The sequence below is a fragment of the Symphalangus syndactylus genome, chromosome 3 (genome assembly GCF_028878055.3).
Source record: "Symphalangus syndactylus isolate Jambi chromosome 3, NHGRI_mSymSyn1-v2.1_pri, whole genome shotgun sequence".
Taxonomy (NCBI): Eukaryota; Metazoa; Chordata; class Mammalia; order Primates; family Hylobatidae; genus Symphalangus; species Symphalangus syndactylus.
This window is the reverse complement of record NC_072425.2, coordinates 106,789,254-106,806,788: the sequence shown is the minus strand read 5'-3', so window position 1 is coordinate 106,806,788 and position 17,535 is coordinate 106,789,254. Positions and strand designations below refer to the sequence as shown.

Genomic DNA, 17,535 nt, shown 5'->3' with positions numbered 1-17,535 from the left:
ACCTTAGCAGTCGGTTTTAAAATAGAATGAATTCAGCCTTGGTGACAAAGCAAGACCCTATGCAGAAGAAGAAGAGGAAAGAAGAAGAAGAAAAGGAGAAGAAGAAGATGAAGAAGAATAAGAGGAAGAGGAGGAGAAGGAGGAAGAGGAGGAGGAGGAGTAAGAAGAAGGAGGAGGAGGAGCAGGAGGAGGAGGAGGGGGAGGAGCAGGAGGAGGAGGAGGGGGAGGAGCAGGAGGAGGAGGAGGGGGAGGAGCAGGAGGAGGAGGAGGGGGAGGAGCAGGAGGAGGAGGAGAATGATGTTTTCTCATTTATTGGTTGGATTTCTGAAATAAACCAGTCTTTAAAAAGAGGGAAATCACTCAGATAAGCTGAAAATGTATAGGCCCAACGAAACTTTATTTGTGGCTTGATTCAAGTTATATTATCAACAAGATCACATCTGGGCTCCACTTCCCTGGGCTTTTTCTTTCTCCACTAACAGGTCTACATTTTTTCACAAGAGAACTGCCAACAATTCCTAGGGCCTTGGCTCCTCCATTTGAATCCAGACAAAGAAGCTAGCATCTTCATCCCAATAATCGTACCCAGCACATTCCAAGTTGGGGAAAGACACAGATAGATTGGTAGGGAGGGGTATTTTCTCATTACCCTTGTTTAGAATTGCCAGCAGGTGGTGATTTAAAAAACAAAACAAAACAAAAACAAAAATGTGTAGTTTCATTATTGCTTTTAAATTCTCCGCAAACAAAGCACTTCTTTGTTGTCTGCACCTGGGCTGACCTCTGCTGGCCTGTCTTTGGTGAGCCACTGATCCTAGAAGAAGCTTGAGACTCACTCTAGAGTACTGAGTAGTTAGGATCCCACAGGTCAACCAATGATTGAGGTGGGAAGATAGCAACACACCATCTTAGGCTTTGACCCCTGTAAGGCACCTGGACCGTGAAGCTAAAGCAGTCTTTTGTTACCAGAATAGGCAGCGAATACTCCTGCGGATTTCTACTTATGTAATTAAACACTCATATTAAAAATAAAGAAAAGCATGTGCTTGAGTTTCAGATAACTCTGGATTTAAATCCTATTACTTATTAGGGGTGTTTTCTTTGGTAAGTTCCCCTATGCCTTCATTTTTTCTCTTTTAATAAGTTTGACATCAGAGAGTCATTTTAAAGATTAAATGAGATTAGTAATATAGTCTAGTACTTAGTAAATAATAGGTGCTTAATAAATGTTACCTAGTGTTATTTGTTATTGTGCTAGAAGTATGGCATAAAGCCAACAACATGGAAAGCTTCTGGTAATTATTAGATAATGCTAGTTAAAAGGAACGAGTAATGAAGGACAGGCTGTTCTGTGGTTCAGTGTTCGCTTTTCTTTCTCTGCTGGGTTTTTTTTCTTTTTCTTTTTTTCCCAGCACAGGTCATTTTGTGGGGCAATGGTTTCGATGTTGCTAGCCTATAATAATTTGTCTGCAATAAAGTCTTGTTTCCCTTAAAGCTGCTTATCTCCTGTGAGAGAAACTGACTACATTGATGGCCCACATAATGGTCTCTCAAATGGCCCTTTGAAAACGTGACTTTGAAACTCTCCCCATCAAGAGATGGAGTCAATTTCCCCACCTCTTTTTTTTTTTTTTTTTTTTTTTTTTTTTGAGGAGTCTCACTCTGTCGCCCAGTCTGGAGTGCAGTGGCGCGATCTCGGCTCACTGCAAGCTCCGCCTCCCAGGTTCACACCATTCTCCTGCCTCAGCCTCCTGAGTAGCTGGGACCACAGGCGCCCGCCGCCACGCCCAGCTAATTTTTTGTATTTTTAGTAGAGACGGGGTTTCACCGTGTTAGCCAGGATGGTCTCCATCTCCTGACCTTGTGATCCACCCGCCTCAGGCGCCCAAAGTGCTGGGATTACAGGCGTGAGCCATCGTGCCCGGCCTCCCCACCTCTTGAATATAGGATGCCATTCTGATCTGTTTGACCAACAGAATATGGGGAAAGCCACAGCACACCAATTCCAAACCTAGGTTTTTAAGACAGCTCACTTACCTCCACTGTCTCAACCCACTGCATTTGCCATTAAGAACAAGCCTGGGCTAGTCCGCTGCACAGTGAAGGACAATGTGGAGAAGAGCTGAAGCACCCCAGTCTCCAAGTGGGCTGGTGCCCGATTTTGCTAGAGAGCCCTACCTACATAGGCAGAGCTGCTACTCGACCTACAGCTGACCAGAAATACAGGAGTCCAGCTGAAACTAGAAGAATGCTCTTGATGCCACAGACATCTGAGCAATAAACAGTTTGCTATGCAAACCAATTCACCTTATCTATGTGCTTTTTCTTAAAATAACATGTTTAGTTTTCACATTTCTCTCTTATAAGTCCTTAGTTAACAAGAAGTATTTGATTTCAGTGAGTATAGAAAAAGTCTAACACAAAGCAGGTGAATAAATAGTCATCTCTAATTTTTGATAAAACTAGGCTCACCACTTTGGACCTATTTTTGGTTGGCCTTTTTGTATTCCTTAGAAAAGGTTTGTGCCTTTCTCTTGTGTGTTTTTTGTTGTTATTTTTGTTGTTCAGGGAGAATAGAAATGTACAAATAGCCAGACAAAATATGTATAATTTTTTTCTAATGTCAACCGTCAAAAAAACAAAAAGACAGAAAATAAATAACGCTTTTACTTACTCTTGTTCCTTTAGGAATTATTTTGTTTTCCACCTGGGATGTTCTCGACAATTTCAATTGGAATTGGTTTTAGTTCTATTCTCAGAACTGTTAACTCTTAGACCAGTATGTGACTGAGCATCTTCCACTTTAATTGATCTAATTTGCACGCATAATTTTGATGGAATTATTCATTGTAAAGTGCACCTTTGGGCCTTACAAAAGCCCCCCTTTTTTTTCTGTGAATCCATTGCATTAATTTACCTGCAAATTCCTCCTTTCTCTAGGCGCTTCCCTTGGTTATGTAAATACTTTTATACAGATTTCCCATTACAAACTGTTTGGAAACACTGTGTTCTCTCATTTCTTTCCTGTTTAGATTGGGAATAGGTCTTGGAAACTTCAAAGTTGCAATTTTTAATGATTTTTTTCTGATAAATTGGAGATTTTTGTCATATCTCTGATTCATTAATAACATAAATGTAATAAACACTAAAATGATGATTACAGCATCCTAGTCCTGAAGATTCTAGTTTCATTTCCAACACAATTTAATCATAGTTTCCAGGGTGCATTAGTAATAAGATACAAGGTTTTAAATATCATTTAACGATTATTTATTCTACAATCCACTAATTGGAGTAGCAATTGAAGAGTGTCAATATAGGAAACAGTCGTGATGGCAATAAATTTCTTTATTCTAATTCTGTATGGCATCAGTATCCTGAGGTCACTAGTAGTGTTTCTAAGATGCTTGAATTGAGACCTAACAGCCTCTCAAATAGGCTAAGGTTTGTGGAGATCATCAAACGTATTCAACCACTCAGTCAATATAGCTCATTATACTATTGCATTATTCTTTAATTATTTGTTCCCATGCTTCTGTTCCTCCTAGACTGTGTGCTCCCAGAGGTCATGGATCTGCCTGAAATACAATAGATATTTAATTAATGTTTGAGAGAGGGAGAGAGGGAAGGAGAAAGAGGGAGGGAGGGAGAGAGGGAGGAGGAAGAAAGGAAGGAAGAAGAAAGGAAGGAAAGAAGGAAGGAAGGAAGGAAGGAAGGAAGGAAGGAAGGAAGGAAGGAAGGAAGGAAGGAAGGAAGGATTTAGCACATATGCATGTATATAATTGTGACTATAAGACTTACAAAACAGAGTAATCACACTGCAGATATTGCAGCTAGACTCAAGTACATAAGCAGATATATATTCAGTGCGGACCAGTCTTTGCTTTAGCACATCAAAGCAGCCAATCTGAGTTTTGTGCTGAGTCTTATAGGCTGACCCAGGCAAGAAGAAAGTAACGGGGTGGGAGAGAGGAGAGAAAACTTGTTGCTTTTAGCTGATACCAGCTACCTAGTAATATTAGCCTTACTCAGACCTCAGTCTACCTTTTTGACCCTTGAGGTTTAACTCCTTTCTCCTTTTCTCCTGGCTGGTAGGGAAAGAACGGTGAAGTTAATTCAATTGTTTCCTTCCTTCCTTCCTTCCTTCCTTCCTTCCTTCCTTCCTTCCTTCCTTTTTTTCCTGCCTTCATTCCTATCTTCTTTCCTCTCTCCCTCATCTTTTTCCTTTCTTCCTTCCTACCTTTTTCTACAAAGACAAAACATCTTGAAAAAGGCTCAGGATATATAGTTCTACCATGAATGTTAAATATATTACTACATGGTCAAAAATCTGGTAATTTTGTTCATATTACAGAATTACCCTGATTTTATATACAACTAATCAGACTTAAAGATTTACAACTGATTGATTCCAACAATTTCTTATCTAAGAAAACAACATCATGAGGCATTAGCTACACTTATTACAATGCACCTGTACTGAATAAATAGGAAACTGTAAATTGTTGAATTGACCTCATAGTGCCTTCTGATCTATATCAGATTATATCTTGAAATATTAAGATTCTGGCTGACAATGTGGTATGACTCCTATAGGCTGAATTGAATACAGATGAGCTTTATTAAGGAGCTGAATGATTTACAGCAAATAAACAGCATCATAAATATTGGTGCTTATTCCTGAGATAGATGTAATCTTCAGGAAGAGATTAAGCCAATGTATGTATTAGGAAGATGGTAGATTGAAGTATTGCTGGGTAGTGGCTATATTTAACTTAATGCTATAACATCATACTCTAAAATAAGGACAAATATATAAAAGAAAATCTTCATGACTCTAATCTTTACTGGTCTGAACATAACCTGCATGTTAAAATGTGTTATCTTACTGTCAGTCATAAGGAAAACTCAAGATAATTCTTCCCATATGGTGCTGTGTGTTTAATTCTCTTTAACACAGCCACCTGAGTATGTACAAAGTCAGTGATGGAAACAGAAGCTATTTACTTCGATGGCATTAGTCTTGAATCATTTATCACTGCCAATACTCAACAAAACTGCTGGGTCCAGATCCTGTTGATACATCATTGCATTCTGAACCTGTCATCTTATTTCTTGTATGCAATAAAAATGAATTCAGTATCATGACTTTTATACCAACTTTCTTCTTTTTTGGTAAATGGTCATCCTTAATTTTGATTATGTAGAAGGATGATTGCAATGAGCTTGAGGCAATTGTTTTTCTTCCACCCCAAACTTTTTATCACCCATATGCCTTTGCTGCCCTTCAGCCCTGCTCCTTCATCTGAGTACCTCAAAAATGCCAGAAGAGCATCTTCACTTTCTCAGATGTCAGCTTGCTTCCATCTTCATTCACACCCCAGACTGCCTCCCCTACCTCCTCTAGTAATCTAGCCAGAGTCTCGGTCTACCTTGACCACCTTCATCTATAACAATTACAACATAGATCCGATGGGAATAAGGCCAGTGGTCATACTCCCATGGTTTATTATTGGAATGAATGATTTACATAGTGTTGTCTCAGATTATAATGCTAGTCCTAACCAAACATGTCATGAAAACTTGGTTTTGTCAACCTGTTTTTGATTTTTTTATTCCTATACTCTGTTGTCCTCTCCTCTTTTCTTCTATTTTTGACATATAAAACGGAGAAATACTCCATTAAAAGAGTAATTTTTAATCCCCTCTTTCTTTAGCATCAAGTTGTTTCTCCAATTTAACATTCATAATTCTCTTAGCACTTAATTGTCCCTACAAGCCTGCCAGCAGTGAAAAAGCAGGTAATTAAGAAGGGTGAAAATTTAAGCCACAGAAAATATGCAAAAGGATTCTATTTCTGATAAGTAGGAGTCAGTGGGGTAGTTACTGTTGCCTGTAATTTAGTAATATAAGATGTCTATTTAAGTCATTAATTCTGACACAATATCCTGAATTTGAGGGAATGTTTTATTTTTGTTGAAGGTTAAAAATGCTGCCTAGTGGCATGCTAGGGCCTATAAGTTGTATATTGGATTTAAGCTATAATTTATTCCTTTAGGAGCTAACAAAATTTTAAAAATAGGAGTCTGCTGCAACTGCTGCACATTTTAAACACATGCTAATGGAAGCTGATGGTTACTAACTATCACAGAAAAATTTACTGCGTTTACCTACTTGTGAGAGTGCTGAGGGCAGCAAGCTGAGAATAAACTCTTAAGTCTGAAAGAAAGAGAAATAATTACTTGTTTGCCTCAAAAGTATATGAAATAAATAGGCATGGAGTTATTATACTGTGTGTAAGTAATTTGGTTTTCTGATTGGCAGGTGTATGATGAAGAAAGAATTAAAATCCAAGGGAGAACAGAAGACAAGTATACAGAAAAATTCTATTTCCCCAGGCTCACTACAGTGTGTTGTAAGGAAAGATGGATCCAGCTGCCAGCAACAATCATGAAAATGAAAATCATCAAACAAGTGGGACTAAGGAAATGGCCTTCTCTCATAGACGCAAGGCTCTTAGATAATATGGGATGACTCAGGTAATGATTATGATGAATGCTCACTCCACACCAGGCACTACTAACTCACGCCATCCTCACAATAATTCTATTGAATGAGTTTATACTCACATTTGTTTATTGTGCAGAAATTGAGGTATATAGAATTGATCTAGGCCACTTGGAACTAGTATTTGAACCAGTCATTCTTAAGTCCAGGCCCATACTCTTCAATATTTGATACATTACATCTATAGAAAGTAGTAACAAAAGTAACACACACACACACACACACACACAACTTTACATAAACAGGTAAATGAACTGCATTTTCTCATTGAAATTAATATTCCTGACCTTAATCAACCACTTTATTTGGAGTGATTTTCAAAATCCAGATTCAATTTTTCACAATTAAGCATATCCTCAAAGAAGTTATGTAATCACTGAAGGAAATTCTGAAGGAGCAGTTCCAAAGGCGTTTTAAACATTTGTAGATATAACAGGTACCCCAACATGACAACTTTAGAGACAAATGTGCTGAGTTGAGTGTTTATACCTAATATATTGGTTTTTTAATTAGCTATATTATCTTAGAGTCATAATTTTTAGAGAAATTGTATTTACAAACACCAATGAAAAGTTATACAACATATTTAAAAGTAAACTCTAAATGTACTAAAATTGTAAGCATGAAAAGAGAAAGCTAAAAGAAAAAATATAGGTTAAAAGCTAATAGAATAAAACCTTTGAAATCTTTGTTTAGAGAATCATTGCTTTTAAAAGATTAAATTAAAAAAACACAAACATATGAAGGCTGAGAATTGATAAGATGAATTATATCAAAATTAATTAAATAGTACATGGACATCCTTAGATAATGTGGACAGACAAGTGACAGACTAGCAAAAGATATCTGCAATGCCTAAAACTTTCAAGGATTTCATATCTAGGATATTTAAGGAAGTCCTGCAAATCTAATAAAACACAAACAATCTAAAGAAAAAAGTATATAAAAAGGACATAAATAGGCCTTTGAAAGTAGGGGAAATCCAGATGGTTATCACATATTTGAAGAGATTTTTTTCTTTTCTTTTTTGAGAGGGAGTCTAGCTCTGTCGCCCAGGCTGGAGTACAGTGGTGCGATCTCAGTTCACTGCAACCTCCACCTCCCGGGTTCACATCATTCTCCTGCCTCAGCCTCCTGAGTAGCTGGGACCACAGGCACCCACCATCACGCCCAGCTAATTTTTGTATTTTTAGTAGAGACAGGGTTTCACCGTGTTAGCCAGGATGGTCTCGATCTCCTGACCTCATGATCCGCCTGCCTTGGCCTCCCAAGATGCTGGGATTACAGGCGTGAGCCACCATGCCCGGCATGAAGAGATTTTTTTGTAAGAAATTCAAAATGAAATAAGCTACGACATCACATTAAGAAAACTTAGAAAATGTGATAATATGACCAATGCTGTAGACAAGGATAAGAGGAAGAAAGAGCCCTTGTCCAGACCTATTGGAAGGATAAACTAGCACAGCCATTCTGGAAAGCAGTCCAGGTGTGCTTATCTCTATCAATCAGCCATGGGTGCATTGTAATTCACTACAGAACCCCAGGGGCCTACAACAGTAGACACTTATTCCTCATGCCACTGTGTGTCTGTGGGAGCAGTTTGCTGATCTCCATCAGGCTCTTTTTAATCTGCTGCTGCCAGTCAGCTCATTAAGGCTGGACAGGGCTTGGAGACTGCATCAAGCTGCAGGTTTGTCTAGTCTGGGCTCCTCACTATTGGTTGAGTTGATGTCTTCCCCAGATGTTTCTCATCCTTCTTGACTAGCAGGCCAGCTGTAGCATGTTCTCATCATGGCAATGGCAAGGGCACAAAAGGGCAAGTGGAAACATGGGAAGGGTCTTCAAACCTAGGCTTGGAACTGGCACACTGTTTCTTCTGCCTACACTCTATTGGCAAAGCAAGTTATGTGATGGGAAGCACACCCCACTTTAAGTAAGCAGAACTTTCAAGTTACTTGAAAAAGGGTGTGGACACAGGGAAAAGTGAATAATTGGAGTGATTTTTCCATTTATCATAATTTCTTATGACTTAACCACCCCATTTCTTCATATATACTTGAGAGAAACTCCCCCACATGTCTACAAGGAAATAAGTATAAAAATACTGATTGCAGCACTGTTTGTAATAGTAAAGGTGGGGCAGCTCAAGAGAGGCTTACAAAAAAAATGAACACTGATACTAAATATGGTATCTAATATGATACTAAAATATGATATCTGCCAGCAATAGAATACAATGCAGCAGTCAGAACTAATTCATTAGATATTCATATAGCATTATGAATAGATCTTCATAACTAAATGTTGATTTTGAAAAGCAATAAAGAGTATGAAAGCCATTGTACAATGTCAGGTATATATCACCATCCTAACACTGTATATTTTTCAAAGGTACACATACCTGTCAAAGGCCCTTCATTAAATAAATAAGAATGGTTTCCAAAGAGCAAGCAAAAAATAGGATTGGGGATAGGAAATTAAGGCAGAAGAATAAAATAATAAAAACAGGAGCTTTGCAATACAGTGAGAATTTAATCATATGAATTTTTGCCCCTGTGATTTTTAAACATAAAAATTTTTATAACAAACCCTAAAGAAAGAAGGGACTAAAATGAGCAAATTACATTCAGAACACTTTGTAAGGCAACAAACTTTTAAGCACAGCTTTGGAGTCACAGAGACTGGTTTGAGAAAAGATGAACTAGGAAAGAACACATCATGGCCAAGGCTTAGAAGCAGGGACAGGAGAAGGATGTGTAAGAATTATATAGGGCTTATTGTGACTGAAATTTAATGAAAGCCTGACAGGGTGTGACAATAGATGAAAGAATAAGGCAGAGTCTCTTGTAGTCTCTGATTGGGGCTTTTATTAGGATCTTTCTATAGTTTGGGAGTCCTTTAAGTCTTGCTGGAGACATTTGAACAGAGTGTAAAATGAGTTCTGTGGAAGAGGAGCTGTTGAATGCCCATGTGTTGATCCACTGTCCTTCAGAAATCACACTGATCACAGTTTCTGTGACACTTTATTGATCTGAGAAACTAATATAAGTTTACTGAGAGTATTAGGAATTATTCTTCCTCTAAAGTACAAAACAAACAAATGCCAAAAACTAAAGAAGAAAAGGAAAGAAAGAACAAACGAATGAAAGAGAAGAGAGAGAAAGAGAAAGAAAGAAAGAACAAACGAATGAAAGAGAAGAGAGAGAAAGAGAAAGAAAGAAAGAAGAAAGAAAGAAAGAAAGAAAGAAAGAAAGAAAGAAAGAAAGAAAGAAAGAAAAAGAAAGAAAAAAAGAAAGCAATAAAAACAACTTTTGTTGGTGTTGCAGCTCATACTGAGAGAAATTACTGAAGGGGAAGGAATTGGAAATGGACTATACATGGTTTTCTGTTTTATCATCTCAGTGCCACTTATCACAGCCTCTGAAATTATTAACTCCTTTCTTTAACATCTTAAACACCTTTTATTTAAATCAAAAACTCTCTTTATTAGAAGAGCTGATTTATCCTGGTTAAAAAAAACACATATTTTAATCACTGTTGAAGAAACTGTAAATTTTCAGGGCAAATTACAAAGGGCAATTTGACAGTGTATATGGTTTTAAAATGTTAATATTTTAATGCAATAATTTAACCCTCAGGAATTTTTCTAATTCGAATTTCTAAAGGAATAATCAAATATGCACAAAAACACTCACCATAATGTGACTGTAACAGCAAAACATGAGAAATAGCTAAATGAGTAATAACAAAGCATTAAAGAAATTATGGCAATTTTCTTTAATAGAATGTCATTTAGTCACAAAAGCACATGCTTAAAAATATTTAGTAACATGGGAGAAACACTACAAATATGTGAGGAAGCAAGTTATACAAATATACCAATATTGGGAAATGTATTGAAATATAAACAGTTTTTATCACTGAGTGTGAAACTACATCAAAATAACTTCTGTTTCTTTCTCTTCCAATTTATCCTAAGTGATCATGTGCTGCTATTATAAAACAAAATAAATAATATATGTACTATATATAGTATTATAGAACTATAATACCATAATGAATAAATAAGTTAAATGTTGTTGAAACTAGCAATTTAAATAACTCATAATCACTCCTTTTATCTGTTAAAATGTATGTTTCGATTGCTCTAAGCAATCTTCAAGAATGGAAAATTTTGATATACATTCAACCATATTTTGGAAATTCTCCAGCAGTGTTTGAGGTACACATCCTACCTGGATATAGGGGATTTGATGAACAGAAACTAGGCAAATTAATAGAGGATTTCACACCCTGAGAGAATTAAAGGATATTGAAAAGGCAACAAAAGCTATGTTTCTGCAAAACAAAGTCAAGTACCTTGTTCAAAAGGGCGTTTACTCTAATTCATACACCAAGCCTCAGGATGGATTCACATTCTCAAGAATTCACTGCTCCCAGTATCTAGGGCACTTTCCAAGCACCAGGGGTGCCATGGTGGTGTGTGTAATAATAGATAGCGAAACGAAGATGCAGCTCACTCTGGAAATTATGAGGGGAATTCAGCAAAATAAATAAAGGCTATGAAGGTAATGGCCATAACCTATTAAATGCTGGTCACCTTCTGTTTTTTCTTCCTATCTCTCCCCTGAGGTTCTTAACAAAGTACTCCCAACAACAGGTAATATTACATTCAGCTATGTAACCACCTGCAGAATTTCTGATTAGCAGGGATCACAGTATATTTTCATTTGCAAGAACCAATGCTTTAATCCTCAACACAGAAAATGAGCCACACACTATGACAGACCCAGAACACAGAGTGTCAACTTTTCTTGCTTATAAATAAATAGCGGGGAAATCTAGCTTGATTTCAAAGGATCGTGCTTTGAGGCTCAACATTGCAACTGGACCATGAAGGTGCTGAGAAGAATGAACTCTGAATTCTTTCCCTCGCTTTCAAGAGTGTTTCCCGGGTGAAATGTGTGGATTCCTGGTTGCTCAAAGAGTGTATGAATGAAAGAGAAAGTATTCCCCATTGTTTGCTCCATCAGAACCATGGGCTTGCCTCTCCCAGGACTAGGATTAATCACTGTGCCCCTTTATAAGAAGCATGCTTCAGGAAATGAGCAGAGCATGAAATGGAGTAGCTGGAAAATGATCTAACCTCAAGGTACCAACAGATAAAATAAATATTCTCTGTCCCCAAACAAAAGGAACAATATTTTCCCTCACTCTTTCTTGGCCATTACCAGTCAGAAATCATGGGACTGGGGTTGGATTGCTTCGTGATCTGTTGAAAGAAACTAAATATAAAATCATTCCACATTACGGGAACACTTGAGTTGCATTTTCATACAACTTTCCCAAATTGCAAGACTTCTGCCATGGAAGAAACACTTACTAATTTACCAAGGCCTCAGAGGCCTGGAATGCATAATGGCCCATTCAAATCAGAAGTCAACATTTAGATTGGTAGTTCAAGTAAGTGCCAACTCAGACTAGAAGGCATAATATTTTCCATCATAAAGGCCATAAAAAGTCATATACATTGCTCATAAATACGAGATGGATCAAGATTGACTCTGAAGTCTAAAAGCTATGATCTCTTGCAATTTGTTTTTCACTTTTAGTAAATAAAAATACAATGTATACTAGGTGAACAGAGTATACATCCTCTAAAATGCCATCTTTATTTTTTTCAACATTGTCTTGGCATACTTTTATAGTTCAGTTGGAACATCATCCAGTGTACAGAAACTGAAATGGATTAAAGTTTGACAAATAGGAAGCTAGAGGGGGAATAAAAGAATCGCCCTGAACAAGAAAAATAATCAAAGACACAGAGGGTGGGAAAAGGATCTGTTTTCTATCTCCAGTGGAATCAGATAAAGAGAAAAGAGTTTAACTGGCAAAAGAAAAGTTCAATTTAGACATCTTGAAGATCTTCCTGTTCTGTCAGCTGCCAATAATATCCAACTTTTAATAAGAGCTAAATGCTTTAGATGCAACACAGGTATGAATTTCACCATCACAAATTTGTGTCAGCAGAAAATGTGATTTTCTTTGTTGCCGTAATTGTCAGATCTCTGATCCGAGCTCCCAACCTACTTCAGGCAAGCAACTTAATAGTGTCATTTCTGATTACTTTTCATTCTAATGCAGTGATTTGTTGGTCAGTTCACGCCTAGAGGGTCAGAAATCCTGTGGTTCAGTCTTCCTTTCAGGGTTTCTCTCTCTCTCCTGCCATCCAAAAGCCTACAGGGACAAGAGCAGATGAAGTATCTCACATACTCTGCACCTTTCCTTTGGTCCAGACAACACCTCCGCTCCTTCCTCTGGGTCCTGGCTTGGTCTTCAGCCTCCTAGAATTTCTCCCTATCCACCTACAGTCCTCCCCTGAGCTCTCCACCCCACGGCCCATCTACAATGTCCCCTGATCCAGAAAACAGCTGAAACACTGCTGAACTTTGAACATTCACTAACTTTTCTGAGTTCATGCCTTTTTTATTTCCAGCTATTTCCTACATCTAATATTTATTCAAACTCCATCCATTCCTCAAAGCCTCAAATACTTTCCTCTGATCCCTTTAATCACAAGGAACTTTTCTGAATTCACAGTGTCTCTCTCCCACAGCCTTTGTCAGTTTCTGTGGGTGCAAACATCCAGCAGGCATATGACTGTGCAGGTAGAATCCCTGCTGACTGCTGGCATCCATATCTTTAGTACTGTATTTGTCCCAGTTGCCTCTTGGCTTTATCCCACTGGTTGTTTTACATTTTTAGTACCACCTCTGCCTTCTGCCCTAGGTTATAAGGATATAACCTTATATATAAGATAGATGCCTATCTCTCCTACTGTAAACTCCTTGAAGAAAGGCCAGTGCTTCTATTCGGTAGCTTTTTCAGTGCCCTGCACATAGTAGACAGTCAAAAATGTTATTAAATGAAGCTTCTGGTAAAACTAGGCAAAGGCCACAGCATTTCTAATGGTATGAGAATGAAATAGACAGGTTGTATCTTCATCGTGGGCATAGAAATACAACTATACTACAAGGCTACAGTAACCAAAACAGCCTGGTACTGGTACCACAACAGAGACATAGATCAATGGAACAGAACAGAGCCCTCAGAAATAACGCTGCATATCTACAACTATCTGATCTTTGACAAACCTGACAAAAACAAGAAATGGGGAAAGGATTCCCTATTTAATAAATGGTGCTGGGAAAACTGGCTAGCCATATGTAGAAAGCTGCAACTGGATCCCTTCCTTACACCTTATACAAAAATTAATTAGAGATAGATTAAAGACTTACATGTTAGACCTAAAATCATAAAAACCCTAGAAGAAAACCTAGGCAATACCATTCAGGACATACGTGTGGGCAAGGACTTCATGTCTAAAACACCAAAAGCAATGGCAACAAAAGCCAAAATTGACGAATGGGATCTAATTAAACTAAAGAGCTTCTGCACAGCAAAAGAAACTACCATCAGAGTGAACAGGCAATCTACAGAATGGGAGAAAATTTTTGCAACCTACTCATCTGACAAAGGGCTAATATCCAGAATCTACAATGAACTCAAACAAATTTACAAGAAAAAAACAAACAATCCCATCAAAAAGTGGGCAAAGGACATGAACAGACACTTCTCAAAAGAAGACATTTATGCAGCCAAAAAACACATCAAAAAATGCTCATCATCACTGGCCATCAGAGAAATGCAAATCAAAACCACAATGAGATACCATCTCACACCAGTTAGAATGGCCATCATTAAAAAGTCAGGAAACAACAGGTGCTGGAGAGGATGTGGAGAAATAGGAACACTTTTACACTGTTGGTGGGACTGTAAACTAGTTCAACCATTGTGGAAGTCAGTGTGGCGATTCCTCAGGGATCTAGAACTAGAAATACCATTTGACCCAGCCATCCCATTACTGGGTATATATCCAAAGGACTATAAATCATGCTGCTATAAAGACACATGCACACGTATGTTTATTGCGGCACTATTCACAATAGCAAAGACTTGGAACCAACCCAAATGTCCAACAACGATAGATTGGATTAGGAAAATGAGGCACATATACACCATGGAATACTATGCAGCCATAAAAAATGATGAGTTCACGTCGTTTGTAGGGACATGGATGAAACTGGAAAACATCATTCTCAGTAAACTATCGCAAGGACAAAAAACCAAACACCGCATGTTCTCACTCATAGGTGGGAATTGAACAATGAGAACTCATGGACACAGGAAGGGGAACATCACACTCCGGGGACTGTTGTGGGGTGGGGGGAGGGGGGAGGGACAGCATTAGGAGATATACCTAATGCTAAATGACAAGTTAATGGGTGCAGCAAAACAACATGGCACATGGATACATATGTAACAATCCTGCACATTGTGCACATGTACCCTAAAACCTAAATAAAAAAAAAAAAAAAAAAAGAAATACAACTGACTTGCAAGCATAACTCTGTTCTGTCTACTCCCTAATGCCCGCTCAAAGTCTCATAATTTTTAATTTGAAAAGAGAACCAGTGGGGTATTGTGGCTTTAATTTGTGGGGAAAAAGGAAAATAAAATTATTCAAATTTCGCTCTTCTGCCACTGACAGTTAATAATATCACTGTCATCATGCAGTGCATATTTAAAAGACAGTTGAGCGATTCTATTCATCTTTTCCCCGATTTAACAATCCATTTTAATTTCTGTTCCCTCTCAGGAGGATTCTAACTCAGCAGCCACTTTGCCACTTTTGTGCTCCTCTGCTGCCCTGATATAAAAGTAGAAATAATAAATACAGTATAAAAATAATGTAATTCACAAGGACCAAATCTGAAGAACTTCATAAAATCCGTTGCACAGCATGGTTATACAAAGAATTGACCTTTGTTTCAGAACCATTCCATGAAAACAAAATAAATGAAAAAATGAGCCACTCTCACCTTATTGTAGATACTGAAAAACCAAATTTTTATCCGTGTAGAAGACTGAGCTCGTGAAAATAGAGAACAGCAAAGTTTTTGAGATGTGGAAGTTGGTTGGTGGGCTTTTCTCCCCTCCTAGCTAAGAGACTGGTGCTTACACACTAGCTTCTCAGGTCATGGATTCAGTATCCTGTCTTCACAAAGTAACAAATATTTGAAGTACTCATGAGATCATTGGCAGACTGCTGAAACCATGAATGTTAAACTCACAAATGCCAGATGACTGCTGTTCAGGCAGTCACCAATTTAACACTTAACTTTGGGGTTATCCATGTTTAAGTGGCTGTTCTGCTACTATCACCTGCATTCAAAGCTCCTAAAAGAGCTGCAACCCCCATGTCATCCTCAGTCTCCTGGATACTTAGGGCTCAGAGGAGTTTAGGGTTTGATAAGGTTCAGAAAGCTCAGTGTCTGGAAGAGACTGGATTCTGGATTCAAGTTTGTAGCCATGATTCTCGGAATACGGGCCACAATCCCTGTGCATTGGAATCTCCTGGGTGCCTAATGAAAATGCAGATTCTTGTTAACAACACCTGACCTACTGAACTAGACTCTCTGGTGGGTCAACTCAGGAATCAGCATTTTTAACTCACTACTCATGAATCATTTTAATTTTTTTAAAAAATACCGCATTAGAGATATCATGTAAATTTCAGATTACCTGAGATGCCTTACAATCCCAGAAAAATTAGCTTTCAGCATAAATAGTTCTACTGACAATTTCAGTCAAAAAACCAAGGCACTATTCCCAAGTAGTGCCTCAACCTGCGTAAAAGCTCATGACATTTTAAATCTGCAGAAAAATATTGAATTGAGTTAGATACACTAAAATTAAATTTCCAATGATCTCAATACAATTCGCTGATGTTTTTAAAGAATATTTGAATGACTCCTTTGTTTCCCAAAAATCCCAAGCAAGAAGCCCATTCAGCTATTGTTAAACTAGAAGCCCCCAAACCAGAGTAACCCAGGTGACAATTCAGTCATGATGAGGTCTGAGAAGGGGTTGGCTATCTCTGACTCTGACAGAACAATATTATTCAAGTAACTTTTATACAATTCACACGTCTGTAGTGACCATTCCAGACTTATTTTCAGAAGCCATGCATGGCAATTGCAATACAAAAATATACTCCCATCCAAAACTAAATAGAAGAAAGAGGCTACTGTTTTATTTAGAGCTGAAGGGTTCTATTTTAGAGAAGAATTGAATTTTTTTGTTTTTCAAATGGCACATTATAAACATCACTTAGAGCATTTCCTTATTCAGTTTTGGGCAACTAATAGTTTCTTCAAGTTAGTTAGGTGATTGCTAGCAATTAATTAGTAGGGTTAACATTGTTTTTATTGATCAGCCTGGCAGTAGTGATTGACAACATTAATATAATTGCTTTACTTCTCAGAAAACCTTTGTGTGAGAACCTAATAGTACTGAGGAAACAGTTGTGAGATAAAGAAAAATAGATTGTATGCTTTAGAGTAGGCCAATTGCGTTAACATGCTGCCAGGGCTTTGATAACTGAATTAACAGCTAAGGCTCCCTTTCCTTAAGTAGCTAAGAGCTTATTTTTCTGTTCTTCCCCTATACCTAGCCTGACCATGAATCTTCACAGACACCAGAAGAGAAGTGGTTTTGTGAATTTAGGTACAACCCCTACCTCACTGTTTCAATTATACTCATGATCAGCCCATAAGGAAATCGTTTATAACCAAATTTGAAAATCCAAAGTTCAGTGGATAAGTTTAACATCTTTTGTGAGAAATCAGAGACCAAAAGGAAAGGGAGGACAGCCTACTCTGCTTTCTACCTCTCTAAAGTTCCAAGGAAATTGCATCTGTTCTCCTCTATTTGTCAGATGTGGAACTAATACTGGTGATGTCCCAGAACAATTCTGGGTCTGCCTACAGTGTTATTCCCAAAGATATCCCAAAGAGCTCTAGGAAATAAAGATAAAGCCTAAGGATCAGATACATCTTGAGACTG

At 37.8% G+C, this 17,535-nt stretch overlaps 1 long non-coding RNA gene across 2 annotated transcripts in view; it reads right to left on the bottom strand.

The window, feature by feature from the left end:
• Nucleotides 1-17,535, bottom strand: part of LOC129479487 (uncharacterized) — a 216,075-nt gene that overhangs the window by 84,026 nt on the left and 114,514 nt on the right. Inside the window, exons 4-5 of one of the 2 annotated variants that reach the window (XR_010119642.1) lie at nucleotides 6,175-6,219; nucleotides 3,504-3,578 (exon numbers count right to left, since the gene is read on the bottom strand). The exons of the other annotated variant lie outside the window; for it this stretch is intronic. This is a non-coding gene — a long non-coding RNA (uncharacterized lncRNA). Of the gene's footprint in view, nucleotides 1-3,503; nucleotides 3,579-6,174; nucleotides 6,220-17,535 lie in introns of those variants that run through there. 2 annotated transcript variants of the gene reach the window in all.